Source organism: Talpa occidentalis, unplaced genomic scaffold (genome assembly GCF_014898055.3).
Source record: "Talpa occidentalis isolate TD23 unplaced genomic scaffold, MPIMG_talOcc4v2.1 talOcc4.6, whole genome shotgun sequence".
In the NCBI taxonomy this organism is placed as follows: Eukaryota; Metazoa; Chordata; class Mammalia; order Eulipotyphla; family Talpidae; genus Talpa; species Talpa occidentalis.
The window spans coordinates 92,653,905-92,669,210 of record NW_023604972.1 but is presented as its reverse complement, the minus strand read 5'-3'; the positions used below and the strand labels follow the sequence as shown (position 1 = coordinate 92,669,210).

The following is a 15,306-nucleotide window of genomic DNA, read 5'->3' as shown; positions in this document are numbered from 1 at the left end:
TTGGCTACTACAAATAAAGCTGCTATGACCAATGGTGTACAGGTTTTTATGTGGGCATCTAAGTTTTCAAATGCCCAGAGTGCAATTGTTGGATTTTTTTTGAGGTAACATTGGTTTATATCATTATTTGTGTTTTAGAAGCATAGGGTGTCTCTCCTCAGGTGTTGTTACTACATTGCACTCACCACCAGGACACCCATAGTCCACTCCCATAGTCCATTATGTGCATATGGAATTGAGTCATGTGATAAGCACATACTTTTTTGGAAACTCTTAGACTTACATGCTCACCAGCAATGTAAGAAATAACCAGGAGAATCTCAGTTTTAACTGGGCTGCCCATCTCTAAGGAGCTGATTTAGCTATAAGTGCATAATGCCTCTTTCCTTGCTTTGCAACTTTCTGTCAACTAGAGAGCTTAGGAAAAAAATACTGGGCCTCCCTGGTGGCGTAAGGAGTTAAGAGTCAGCACTATGAAGCTATGTGCAGCCACATAGCTGATCCACATGGCACAGCAGACCTCTCTTGTCTCACTTGCTGCTCCCCTCAGCAGTGTATTTCAGTCAATCTGCCTGTTCTGTTCCCCTTTCTGTCTGATGAATCCTCTCACCCCCCACACCTCTGGCCTATACCCCAGTTCTTGCATGCATAAATAAATAAATATTTTTTAAAAGGAAAAAAATACTGAAATATCAATGAGTTTGGGAAAAACAAACTTTTCCTCTTAAATAATGATTTTTGTGGGCCTCCCTGGTGGTGCAAGGGGTTAAGTCTCAGCACTATGAAGCTATTAGCAGCCACTGCAGCATAAATTCAATCCCTGGCCAGGGAGCTAACCCACATAGTGAGCAGACCTCTCCTGTCTCACCCGCTGCTCCCCTCAACAGTGTATTTCAGTCAGGCTGCCTGTTCTGCTCCCCACTCTGTCTCTGATGAATCCTCTCATCCTTTCCTCCTGCCCCTTCGGCCTATACCCCAGCTCTTGTATGCAGAAAATAATAAAATAAAATATTTTTTGTGAACAAGTGATTTTTTTAGCTGTACCTTCTCTATATTACCTATGAACAAGTTTGATCCTTTCAAATCAAGTTACTAATTTTTTCCCCTTAAATTAAAGAGCCCTATATGCTTCAAATACAGGTTGTTTTTCTTTAAATTTAAATTCTTTAGATTTAACGAAGTGCTCAGTAACACATTTGACCTCTTGTTAATGCTCGTTAGATTCAATCTTTTGACACCACTATATGTATTGATCATGAGAATGCTTATACTATTTTCTATAACTTATTCTTCTGAAAAATTTAATGCCTAGCATCTTCCAAGACAAATAAGAAATATTATTTTAATTTATTTTTATCAAATTTATTTTTAAACAATTAACAGAATATCTAGAAATTAATTTGACACTCCTCAGGAAATAAAAACAAGTAACAAGGACTCATTTCAGTTAAAACAAGGGCCCACAATTTGAGTGAGAAGTTTCAGTGCTTTCCCGTCTTTTCAGAAGTGAGGTACATGCAGATTTGTTCTCAGCTATAATTCCTACAAGGGGCCAGGGCTTATCTCCATTATCTTCCGTGGGCTTGACTTACAGCTCTGAGTCACAAATGACTCAGCTGAACTAGAGCCATAAAGTCTGTACTTCTGAATGGAGATGAACTCTAAGAACCCAGCCCGCCATCAATCCTGAGAATCTAAGTGATCATTTACCAGAAGGAGTGGATATGGACAGGGAGTTACTAGAACAGAGGTCCAATATCATTAGGGAGCTTCTGAAAGTCAGGGTTAAAAGATTCAGATTGAACTATGGAAATCCATCTGGAGGTTCCTCAGTCTCCTGAAAATGGAGCTACCATATCACCTGTCAATTCCACTCCTAGGGATCTACCCAAAGGACACAAAAACATTGATTTAAAAGAACACTTGCACCCCTATATTTATTGCAGCACTATTTACAATAGGTAAAACCTGGAAACAACCCAAATGCCGAAAAATAGATGACTGGATCAAGAAGATGTGGCATATACACACGATGGAATATTATTCAGCAATCAAAAAACATAAACTCATGCCATTCGCAGCAACGTGGATGGAACTAGAAGGAATTATGCTCAGTGAAATAAGCCAGAAGGAAAAGAAAAATATCAGGTAGTTTCTCTTATAGCAGGAATATAGGGGAACCAAATAAGACATCAGTGTAGAAAAATAATAACAGTACAAAACACAACAAAGCAAAAATGGACAATTATAAATCAGAGACATACCACAGGGGAGGAGGGGGGAGAGGGATCAGAGGGAGGAGCACGAGGGACTGAGGTGATGGTGCACGGGTGCATTGGGGAAGGAAACTCTATGGGGACTACACCTGAGGGGGTCGGGGGAAGCAAATATTGTTCAAAAATGAACAATGATGTAAAAAATTTTAAAAATTATTAATAAAAAAAGAAAAAAAAAGATTGAGGTTGGGCTGAGGAGCAGTGCTACCTTGGCCTCTCTTCTTGCTCTCTTGACCTGTGGCCAGAGAAAATCTGCATTCTAGAGGTAGAGCCTTTGTAAATGTTAATGAATTAGGTTGTAATAGCAAGTAGACCCAAACATGCAATTGTTAAAAACAATGGCTGTTTTTTCTTGTTCACCAAATAATACAGTAAGGGAAGAAGAGACAAGGGAAGGTATGGCTCTGCTCCATACAGTCATTTTGGGATTCAGACTAATGGTGATTTAGCCATCTTAATAATGTGATTTTCAGGAGAATATGGTGGAGGTACCTACAAAAAGGGGGAAAGAGCATGGAAGACTATGGCCAGAGTATCTTAGGAGCCAGAGCAAGAAGTGGTACAGACTACTCGTGCTCATGTTCTACTGGGGTGAGCCTAGTCATGTCATCTTCACCCTCCCCAGCCGTATCCCTGCAATGAAATCTGGAAGACAGGGACTACTTGTGTGTCCCAAGAAGGGGTAATGACTTTTGGTGGTCAGCCAGACAGTGATCTCTGCTTTCCACAGTCCTCTGAGCTGGCTTCTGTTAAAAATGGGATGGGGCCCTGCAGGCCTCAGCACAGAGAATCTGCATCAAAGGGAAAGATAGACCGAGTTTCCTCCCCTCACAGACCAATAGAGGTAAGCAGAGCTCCCACTAGGTTGACTGCTCTCTGGAGGAAAATTTCCCATCCCTAGTCAACTTTTCCCACAAAGCAGAGTCAGTTTCAGGGGATTGCAGAGGTTTATTTGCTCCTTGTGACTGCAGGAGTAGGCTATGGGAAGTCAATTCAATTGTACAAACAAAGGAGAATGAAACAGGGTAATGTTGTCACGTCTGTCTCCAAAGGAGCCCAAGCGTCTAACTCTCTGGAAGTGTAGGATGTCCTTGAAGTAAGTTCTTGCTGACAGATCGCGGAAGCCAGTGGGGGAGGACTCTGATTGCCACAACGTCAGGACAGGAACACCGGCATAGGTGCACTTCTTTATTACGGACCCACCCCCTGAAAAGGTAAAGAGCTGATGCGGAACCAACTTGTGCAAATTCTCTTCCCCTCTGCCCTTGGCCCAAGGACGACCACACAAAATGGGATTAATTGGGATTATGGGGGCTTTGGCTGCTTGGCTGCTACTCAAGGATGAATGCTTAATTTATGTCTCAGTGATCTTGACTCCTGCTTTATTAAACTGGCTCACTCAGGCCATTGTTTGCCAAGGACTTTCTTTTCAAAAGAGTAGCTACAGGTGGTGCTTTTATGTGACAGACTTTTAGCTTTCATGTAGTGTGTGTTTTTAATAGATTGCTGCAATACCACTTTTCTCTGCGAAATAACCAAAAGCACAAATAAATTCAATGGGTTCTCCTCTCATCTTTCAGAGCTTTTCTTGTGATAGGAAAATGTCAACAGGTGCGATTGTTCAAAAATATATAGAACGGATGTAGGGTGATGGCTGGACAAGAGAAAAGAGCATTTGTTTGGAAAATATCCATCAAGCAGAGATGTTGATTCAGAACACCTCTTCTTAGCAACCCACTTCTGTGAGTCAAAAGGCGCCCCTTGGCAGGCCTCAGGCCTGATGGTGTGTGTCCTGGACCTGGCTGGGGTAGGGCCATGCTCTGGTTTCCAAATGCTATTTCTACTAGGGAAATTAAGGATCGGTTCCTGTGTCCAGTAAAGCAGCTCAGTCTCTGCTTGTTCCAAAAGCAGAACCAAGCTCTGTTGTTATTTGAAGGGTTATGCTGGACCCTGATGGGCACCTTCACTTCTACTGGCACTTCAACAGACTGTCCACAGCGTGAACCTGAACTGGTTTAATGATTTTTTTAAAAGATTTATTTTTATTTATTTATGCACACAAGAGCTGGGGCCTAGGCCAGAGGTACAGGAGTGAGAGGCTTCACCAGAGACATAGTGGGGAGCAGGACAGGCAGATGTACTGAAATACACTGCTGAGGGGAGCAGCAGGCAAGACAGGAGAGGTCTGCTGCACCATATAGGTCAGCTCTCTGGCTGGGGATCAAACTTGTGCTGCAGTGGTTGGCAATAGCTTGATACCACTGAGAGAGGGAACCAGTGCCACCAGGGAGGCCCTGGTTTAATGATTTTTAGCTCATTTGACTGGTTAAGTTGATTTACAGATATATTAAGCATTTTTTATTGAGGCATAGTTGACATATAACATATAAATTTGGGGTATACAACATAATGATATTTGTAAATATTACAAATGATTGTTATAATAAATCCAATTAACATCATCATCATACAGAGTTTCATTATTTTCTTATGATATGAAATTTTAAGATTTACCTCTTAGCAATTTCCAAATATGCACTACAAATATGCCATGCTGAACACTAGATCCCTACATTTTTTTTTTTTTTACTTTATAACTGGGAATTTACATCTTTGACTGTCTTTACCCATCATTCACCACCAGCCCCTAACTTTTGGCAACCACCAATCTGTTCTCCATATCTGCTAACTTGGCTTTGTTTGATTGTTTTTGTTTCTTTGATTCCACAAATAAGTTAGATCATACAGTATTTGTCTTTCTCTGTGTCACTTATTTCATTTAGCATAATGCCCTCAAGGCTCATCCAAGTTGATACAAGCAAGATTTCCCTTTTTTAATGGCTAAATAATGTCCCATTACATATATATATATATATATATATATATATATATATATACATACCACATCTTCTTTATCCACTCATCCATTGATAGACACTTAGGTTGTTTCCTTGGCTATTATAAATAATAATACAGTGCAGTATTGGGGTGCAGACATCTTTTTGAGTTAATGTTTTTGTTTTCTTTGGATAAATATCCAGAAGCAGATTTAACTGGAACACATGGTAGTTCTATTTTCAATTTTTAGAGGAATCTCCATACTGTTTTCCATAGTGTCAACATCAATTTACATTCCCACCAATAGTGCATAAGGATTCGCTTTTCTCCACATATTCACCAACACTTGTTATTTCTTTTTTTATAATAGCCATTCTAATAGATGTAAGGTGGTATGTCATTGAGGGCTACATTTGCATTTCCCTGATGATTAGTGATGTTGTTTTAAGCAATTTTTTGACTGGCTTAATATTTTCTTGTAAATTTGTCTTGAGCCAAATCAATGTGAGGAAGTGTATTCTGCAACATAAAGATGTTCATGCTTTTTTGAGAGGCCACATCAACATCTGCAGAAACAAATAAGCTCTTAGACTGCTTAGGCTAGCTGAAGTTATCTGTCCAAAAGGTATGTGTTGTAAGAAACTTTAACCTATGATTTTGGTGTCTAGTTAAAAATAAAGGCTGTGGTTTTAATACACTAAACAAACATGACAGGGATCTATATATTAACATGTAATATTTAATTACGTAATATAATTCTAAAAACTTGTTTCTCAATATCATACATTGAGTACAAATTACTACAGAAACTATAAGCATCTTCTTCTGTATGGTATTATTTGAAATATTTTTAGAAAATGTCAAAATGTATCCATGTTCTTTCTCCTAGCTTCATAAAAAAAGAAAAAAAAAAACTGGTACAAAACATGACTCACTAAGGTGAGAAGTCCACCATATTATATTTTGGAAAAAGTCCAGTGATAAGTGTTTAGGTGCAAACTCTGCTTTTGACAGGGGTTGCATAAATTTAAAAAACTTTATGAAAACTGCAATTATGAACATATTATGATGTTAATTAAAATTACTTTAAAATTTGTAACATATTATCTCCCCAAAATACTCTGATGATAAAATTTAGGATTTAAGCAACGAGGAACAGATGATAGTAAAATTGATTGAGTAACTCAATCTGAATATGAGAGAGAAACAGAGATCCTAGGGAAATAGATAAATGAGAGCATATGAATTTAGAAAGAAAATTAGTCAACTCCATCAAACAACTTAAAGTTAGAGAGAGGGTAAATTGCTAGGATTTAGAATTAGCAAAAGTGAGGGATGCCATCTGTCCTGAAGTTAGATAAAGTCCCTCAGAGAGAATGAATCAAGGTAAGAAAAGGTTGCCCTAAGAATTATATGAAAATACGCTAGGAACCTCTTCTGGGAAAGGTCCTCATCACTTGCCTCCCTCAGGGAATAATCAGCATACATCTGCTCCTGCTGAGCAGAGTCTTCCAAAAGCAGGACAGTTTGCAGATCTGCTCTACTGTAGTTTGAGGAGCCGCATACCCCAGGATATTGGAGCTGGCAGACCCAGAATTTTCCAGTTTCACCTCAAATTTTACAGATGAGGAAACTGAGGTCCAAAGATAGAATGAACTTGCCTGGACTCATACAGCGAAGTATTCCCAATGCCCTCACTTGATTTTCCAGGAACCTATTTACCCTTTACATATCATTTCCATCTTTAGGAAGTAAAATTATGCAGCTTTCTTGCTAACCCACATTGTTTATTTAGCATAATCATTCTAAAATTATTTATTACTCTCAGTCTTTAATCAGTTTCTCAACTAGTATATATCATTATATATATATATATATTTGAGAAATATTGTGTGAATGACTGTATATGTTGATTATAGTCATTGTACACAAGTATAAGATTTGATTTATCATGTACTAGCACTTACTCATTAACTTACAGGCTGAAAAATAGAACATAATATACAAAAAAAGGAATCTATTCAAAATGGCAGGAGCAGTATAAACCATAGATATTATATTTGCATAATTTTAAAAAATTGGTTACAACAAATTGCTTCTTTTCATAACACATTTATGTAACCATGCTGATTTTGTGTAACTATAACAATTTTAATGTATTTTTTGGTATTTGCAAAATGTATACAAAATTTACGACTTCTAAGTTTTTTTTTTTTTTTTAATTTTTTTTTTTTTAGAGGCATGTTTTTATTTATTTGTTTGTTTGTTTTGTTTATACATGCACTGGGTACAGTCAGAAGCGCGGGAGGGTGAGAGAATTCACCAGATCCAGAGCGGGGATCAGAGCAGGCAGAAGGACCGAAGTACACTGCTGAGGGGAGCAGCGGGTGGCAGGAGAGGTCTGCGCGCCATGTGGGACCCTCCTCCGGTGGCCGGGGAGCAGCCGGGGATCGAACCGGCATCACAGAAGCTGCGCGCAGCTTCGCAGCCCAGCGCTCAACCGCTGCGCCACCGGGGAGGCCCACGACTTCTAAGTTTTTATCTTAAATCAGCATGGAGAAAAGTAATTCTTATTTTTTTGCCAGGACTGTGACAAGACACTTGGCCCTAGGTGAATAGAGAAGGTTCTAGTATTACAGCTCAAAAATCTAATGAGTTGACGGAGATAGAGGTTAAGTATTAACATTGGGAGTCTCTATTGACTTTTCCTTAGCCTTGCCCTTTATATTCATCTATATTTTAGTTTGCAAGTAGCTCTCAAAAGGCAGACTGCTCATTAGTGGTTCCACAGTAGATGCTTATGTTCAGTTATTGTTTCCTTCTATGCCACCATTGTGTAGCTTATATTATGCAATGTGACAAGTACTGTATAGAGCAAATGAAAAGCAAGGTTTCAGCACAAGAAAAGCTTACATTATAAAGAGAGAGTGTTTTGAAATGGTTTCATGCGAGGCCAAAAGCCCAATGCCAGGTGTAGTGGAACAACCAGGAAGAAAGACGCCCCAAGAACAAGCCTAGGCCCATCTGGCCCAGAAGAGGAGCAGAGGGAGCAAGGCTGTTCAAAGTGGCTCCTTGTCAGGAATTTGAAAGATATTATGTTAAATATGGGTTTTAACACTGATGGGTATTTAAAGAGGCAGAGTGAAGGTGGGTGGTTGAACTTCCAGAGAAAAGAGTCCAGGGGTGGCTCCTGCTTTGTAACATCTAAATCACTCTCCACCACTGAATGGTTTCAGATGCTGCCTCCAAGCTCCCCACCAGCCAGAAGTTAGAGAATGATCAGACCTTTGGACAATGAACATAAAGCCTGAAAGAAGTTGGATTTCTTTCTGGTCTACTAGCAAGTATGGTAAAAGTTGGAAAAGATATGTAAGGTAATAACCATTTTCACTAGTGATAGTTGAGGGTTGTTTCTTTTTAATTTTTTTAAATGTCCTTTTTAAAACAGAGACCCCAGGATGCCAAGCATAACAGAGTAGATATTATATGTGTGGAAGACTAACAAGGTTTATGTGAGAGACTGGAGAATCTTTGCAATCTAGTTGTTTCATAATATAAGCAGGTGCTTCTATGAAATATAATATTTACCCCCAGAAATCAGACACATATTTTTGTTCTTATGTGTTATATTTCAAGAAAGGCTTTGTTGCTGTAGAGGCAGCAGCAGCAGCATTAAGTAGCATGAAGTCAGTCTGTGGCATTACTTACCTCTAGGGGTCAAAGAGCCTAACATTTTAGATGAATTTCAAAGGGGGCTAGATAATTCAGTGGCTGATAATTCAGTTTGCTGTTATGCATGTTAAAGACTAGTAATCAAATCTCATGCCTTAGAGAATGATGAATCGTGCAGGGGGCATACTTTTTTTCTTCTGCCTCCCATGCACCCCCCACCCTATCCCCTACAGGAAACATAGATTTGGTGGGAAGGGAAAACACTTTTGTCTTGTGCTAGCTCATTGAAATCACAATCATCTGAAGCTCTGGATGTAAATGGGAAGTTGAGGCATACAAAGAGAGAAAAGTCAGATATCTGTGATAGTAGCAGGCACTTAGAATTGTTTCTGGACTGAGGATATTTTGAGATCTACCAAGAAAGACATGACTTAACAACTGCCTGAGGTTGGGCAAGTCTTAGGCTTCATTTGGAATAGGAGGATGGCCTCTGGGGGGTGAAAGTCCACTAGATCATCTGTAAAATGAGGGTAATGATACCTAACCCTTTTGTTAAACATCGTCTCCATGTTAGGTTCTGTATTAAACACATTATCATACAAATTTCATCACAGCCTTTGAACAGTGTTGAGACACTGGCATCACTGTTAATCTCACCAATGAGTTGGGAGCTCCAAGAGGTGAAATGACATATTCAAGCTCACAGCTACTGGGAAGCAGAAGCCACAGTCAAAATCCTAGTCTGACAACAATGTTTAAGTTCTTTCTCCTCCTGTCTCAGGTGAAAGTAAGACTTTATAACTGCAAAGTACTCTTCTGAAATGAATTTATGGGAAACAAATGTTTAATTGTAAAAAAATGTAATGTTTTCAAAGGAGAAGTTTCTCAAATCAATGTCCGGCTCTCTTCCACTTAAACCTTCCTTATCTGTACATTAAATAGCATTAGGGAAGTTTTTCAAGAAAAACATTCCCAGATGTTCAAGATTCAAGATGGAAGTTCCTGCATTGTTAGTTTGAGTATTTGGTTCCTAAAACACTTCATTTCCTGCTTTGGTAAAGATTTGAGAGAATTACAAGGCCCGGATTACAGGAATATCTCTCAAAATAGAACTGAAGTCTTTTCCTTTTGAACTCCTGAAGCCTTCATTTTGCACCTCCAATATTAGACACTTTGTCGGTTATACAAGAGAGAAAAGTAAATTCAGACTAGGAACCATTTAAATTGGTCTCCTAATTTGGAAATCCAGTGGCTTTACACATGTTAAAACACTGCAAAGTGGAGGAAGAAAAACCTCAAGCTCCTTTAACTCATTTGGACATGATTCTTAGTAGGAATTTCCTGGCAGTTTCCTAGCACATCACACAGCAATGTCATTGAGCAGAAGTTCTTTGCTGTTCTGTGTTGCCAAAGAGAAGAGCACACACCAGTACGGCAGAAGTCCCAACTAGGCAAAATGTGGGCAGAGGGCCTTCTGGATGTGCCAGTCCCACTCCCAGGGAGAGCATCCGTCATGGATCAGAGGTGTGATTGCTTCCAAGAGCAGCTACAAAGGAAACTGTGAGACACTGGACAAATTGGTGGTTTGTGGCTATCACAACATCAGGATGGGTATTAAAATGTGATTCTTGTAAAGAAGAGATAATTCAGGTGCATTCACAAGAGTACCTGAATACCCAAGCTAACCCATTATCCTACACAATACAGACTGCTAATTTTAGTCAAATAAAACGAAACTGTCTTATTTGTCGTCTGGGAAACAAACCTCTGACTGCCCAAAATGTTTTTCCTCACACTCCTTAAAACAGCAACAAAACCAAGTTAATAGTCTTTGTTTGAATGGTTTGGAAATACTTTAACTTTCAGATACTATCCACTAAATCCTTTTACAGAGCAGATTAAGTTGGATTTGGTTGATCAAGCAAAATTGCTGATCCACCTTTAGCACTCAATTAGCCAGGGGTTATAGCTCCAAGAATACACAGACATATGGATCAGACATGGGGACTTAACCTGAATTGGGAGTCCAAAAGGATTTAAAGCCAACTATATACCTTTTCCCCCAGCTCTCTGAGGAAGGGCCCACGGCTTGAAGGGGACAGCCTACAGAAGTAGGGTATTTGGCTTGCCACTCGTAGGAGGCAGTGACTCATTTCTCTGGAGGAAGAGAAAAAAATGCACAATGTCTCTTATTAAGGAAAACACCCAGAATCATGGATAGAGACTAGCTCTCAGAGTGTGCAGCTTGTTTTCCTCATATAGGATCATCAGTTAGGTTGGGCTTGGTAGATCAAGCAAATTGCTGACCACCTTTCCCCCAGCCCCAGACAACACAATAGTGATACTCCTTAGCATTTGCATAGCACTTGAATTATCTTAGAAGGTATTTCTTGGTCATTGTCTCTTTTGAGTCCTACCTCAACTCCTGTTTTGCAGGTATAGTAATCCAGGCCAGTAATCCAGATGGCTACAGAGGAAGGAGAATGTGTCCCCAAGACAGGGATCACTGGGAGAGTCCCACTGGGTTCTCAGACTTCAGAGTTCAAACTTCCCTTGCAAGTCACTTGACACACTCAAGTCTTCATCAAACAATTTCTTCATTAAACATTTCCAACCCAGATGGTACTATGGCAGAAGCATTTCTCCATATTTTTGTATTTTTCTTTATTCACAAATACTTTGCCAAATTTTCACTTTGATTTGCTAATGTATTCAACACAAAGAGCTCATATAAACTTCTCTCTAGAATAAAGTGAATGGCAATGTTGATGACAGCTTTTCAGCACTTATTTTAGGGATAAATATATTGGCAATTGAATACAGCAACCCACTTAGCCAATAAATGCACTTGGGTGTTAGCAATGGAGCATTGCCTGTGGCAGAAGATACCTGGGATTGGTAGTCCACCTATGTGTTAGAGAGGTGCATTTTAATATCTAAAGTAGTCTCTGATGATTTGAGGTTTTCCCCCTATTTTGTAATTATTCTTTCTACCTCTGAACTTCAAAACTGTATTAAATGATGTCCACTGATTGAAGTGTATATATATTTTAGAAGAGAATTAAGATAGAAAGCAGTGGTGCACTTTCCTGCCACATGAGTGCTTCCCACTGTGATCTCCCTGGCACTGTCCATCAGAGGAATAGAGGAACCTGGAGCGGGTCCTACCTTTGGACTCACAAGAGATTACAGTATGGTATCCGTGAGCTAACTTGGTCCTTGCTGGGCAAGCACCATGTGCTCCCTGAGTCAGAAGCGGGCCAGTGCTGCTGCAAAAGGGCCAGGAGCTCAAAAGCCTTTCTCTGGGTTTTCCTGTGCCCATTTCCTCACCACCAGCAGCAGAGCAAACACCCTCCCCCTGTAGTTTGTCATCATCTTGTTATCATAAAAATCACATCTCAGTTTGGGCTGCAGGGCTCAGATAATGCAAAAGCACCATGTTAAATGTTATGATGTGAAACATCATTTATTTCTTCAAAATTCATTCCCGAGTCGGAGCTGTGGCTTTGCAAAATTCCTTTTCTGTTGGCTTCTCCCTTGCTCTTTTCTTCTTCCAAATCCTTTCTCTTGCTCTCTTTCTCCTATTGACCACTTGTTAAATCTTTTTGTTTGTTTCCCCCCTTTCTCCTGGGACCCTCCGACAGGCAGGCTTGCCAGATTCATTTTCTGATCAAAGCTGTTTGATTTGGTCAATTTTGCCACATTGGAGACGTTCTCTATTACAGAGATAAATAGCTTTGGGCTAACTGTCAACGAAAACTTGTAAGCTAATAAATTATTCCAATTTCTTCCCGCGGATTTCTCTGGAGACAGCCCTAGGAAATACACTTTTTGATTAGTAAATTTCTCTGTGTGTGTGTCTGGACATTCAAATGTGTCGGCTTTGATTAGCACCATTGCTTTTCAAGTCGACGTTGGCTGAGGGGCTGTCAGTTGCAGGCAGCCCTGATGCATAATGCATCAACTGGGCCCGGAAACAGGAGCCTCTTCCAAGGCTGGAAAGGCGGGAAAATTGCCCTAACAACCCGGCTGGCTTACTCTACACCAAAGGGAGCTCAACTTGAAAGTCTTGACAAGACTTGCTTCGGCTGCAGTGGAAGCCACCCATGCCGGGTTGAGAGGGTTCGAAGAGACCGTGACCACGGGCCCTCCAAGAACCAAAGCCACTGCTTCATCTGCTTCAGCCACAACCTTCTCCTTCCACAATTTTGCCCCTGCATCCTCACCCATGCTCTCCCCGCCATCACCCCAGAGACTCTGGTCAAAGGCCAGCCCCTCTGGGCAGGCCCACATTTCCCTTGGATTCCGGTTTGCCGTTTGTCTAGTTAAGGGCTCTTGGGTTGTTATAGAAACAATATTTTGGCTATAACAAATCAATCGGTGCGTGTGAACACAAACATACAGATCATTTATCAACTGCAAAATACCCTAAATTATGACCTTTCTAAAACCTATCAGAAGGGCGAGCAAATGCATAACGTAAATTAAAGTTTGAAGGGTCAGCGGTTTTTACTTTCACTATTCATCTTTCTTTCACCTTATAGGTTTAAGAACAAGAGGGCTGTGTAATTACATTTCAATGGGGTGCAGCGGTTCATTATTCCCAGCTATACCAATCTGCTGCAACATTTCCAATGCAGTCAGGTGCATTTTAGCAGATATTAGTTGCTATAAGACCATACTTGCTCTTTGGGACTGATAACATCTCTTAATGCATAACAGTGCTATCATCTCAATTTAGAAAAGGCTAAAAGGGTGAGGGTTTTTTCTCAAATCAATACAGTTGTTCATATTTTATAAAGGTAGTAAAGCCTATCTGTAATTCCTCTCAGATATGACTTGCCTTTTGCCTCCCATTTGTTCCCTTTCTGTAATTACCATTTCCCTAAGTCTCCAGCACCCCATGTGGTGGTAGACACAGTTTTGTGCGAGAGCCCACTGCACTGATGGAAATGGGTAGCTTCCAATAGAAAACCCTTCTGCTGCCAATTATCTGACTCTGGCGGAGATGGTGCCATGCTGCTGAGTGAGCAGGCTCTGAAGTTTCAGCTCAGCCATGAGAGGTCTGGTGGCAGCAGCCATTGTCTTCTTTCTACCTGTGGACAGCAGTTGCCTTCAGAAGCTGTTGGTGCCCCAGGATGCACTGGCATGGTGGAGTCAGCAGTTAGGCTAAAGGGGCCTCTTTTATTCTGATGAATAAATCCTGTAATGTAGAAATAACCTTAAAAGTCTCTTCAAGCAACAAAGCCAGACCCAGAGCAATGGGTAAAGTTAAGAACCATTTAAATTGAAATATTCATGTGTGTGTGTGTGTGTGTGTGTGTGTGTCTGCTTGTGTGTGTGTGTATGTGCTTGTGTGTGTGTGTGCATGTGTGAATGAGTATATATGAAAATCCACAGATAAAGCTCTGGTAAAATGGCAATGTAGCTATGCAGGAGGTTATCGTTCACATATTGCTGCAATCTTTTACCTACAAATATTTTATTCTTATTTTATTTGTTGATAGGGAGGAAGGGAAGGAGGGGAGGAAGAAAGGTAGGAGGGAAGGAAGGAGAATGGTCTTCTTTTAATTTTTTAACTTGTGGCAAGATACATATAATGCAAAATTTATCATCTTAATCATTTTTAAATGTACAGTAGTAGTAGCTTCATTCACCTTGTTGTACAACAAATCTCCAGAATTTTTTCATCTCGCAAAACTGAAACTCTACACTAAAACAACTCCCCAATGCATCTTCCTTCCAGTCCTGACAACCACAGTTAGACTTTCTCTTTCTGTGAATTTGACTACTCTAGGTAGTTCATGTAAGTGGAATCCTACAGTATTTGTCTTTTGTGACTAGTTTATTTCACTTAACATAATGTCCTCAAAGTTCCTGTGTACAAATTTCCTTCCTTTTAAGGCTCAATAATATTTTATCATTGTATATACAACATTTTGCTTATCCGTTCATCTGCTGGTGGACACTTGTGCTACTTCTACCTCTTGGCTATTGTGAATAATGCTGCTGTGGACATGGATGTGCAAATAGCTCTTTGAGACTCTACTTTCTCTTCTTTTGTATATATATCCAGAGGCAGAGTTGCTGGGTCATATGGTAATTTTATTTTTGATTTTTTGAGGAAAAGACTTTTTCTTAAAATTAAAAAATACTACTTCCCTAGATTTGCATTGGGTTTAGGGCCTCACCAGTTGCAGTTCCACATCTAATAAGGAGAGAGCCAAGACTTGTCCTTGCTGACTAGCAAGCATTCAGGCCTGTATCTGTAAGTTGCCTACTGAGTCAGCCCCAAATAGCACTGCTTTATGTTAAAATAATTCTTGTGAATTTACTGTCCGGGTTCCCTGCATTCCTGCAAGGTCGATCAGTAACAAGAAGTTAAATAACTGTCAGACACACGCCCTGAGTTAGTGGAATTAGAGCTCAGATTGGTTCAGGGTATAAACCACTGAATCACACTGTTTGCAGCCTATCTGAAGTGGTGGTGAGCATACCTGACCATTTTCTAAATGAGCAG

The 15,306-nt window shown here is 40.0% G+C and overlaps 1 long non-coding RNA gene across 3 annotated transcripts in view; it reads left to right on the top strand.

The window, feature by feature from the left end:
* Positions 1 to 15,306, top strand: part of LOC119260617 (uncharacterized) — a 101,200-nt gene that overhangs the window by 83,990 nt on the left and 1,904 nt on the right. For 2 of the 3 annotated variants that reach the window (XR_008549354.1, XR_008549356.1), the window contains one exon: positions 8,351 to 8,488. This is a non-coding gene — a long non-coding RNA (uncharacterized LOC119260617). Of the gene's footprint in view, positions 1 to 8,350; positions 8,489 to 11,222; positions 11,465 to 15,306 lie in introns of those variants that run through there. The other variant, XR_008549355.1, reaches the window with a different exon arrangement.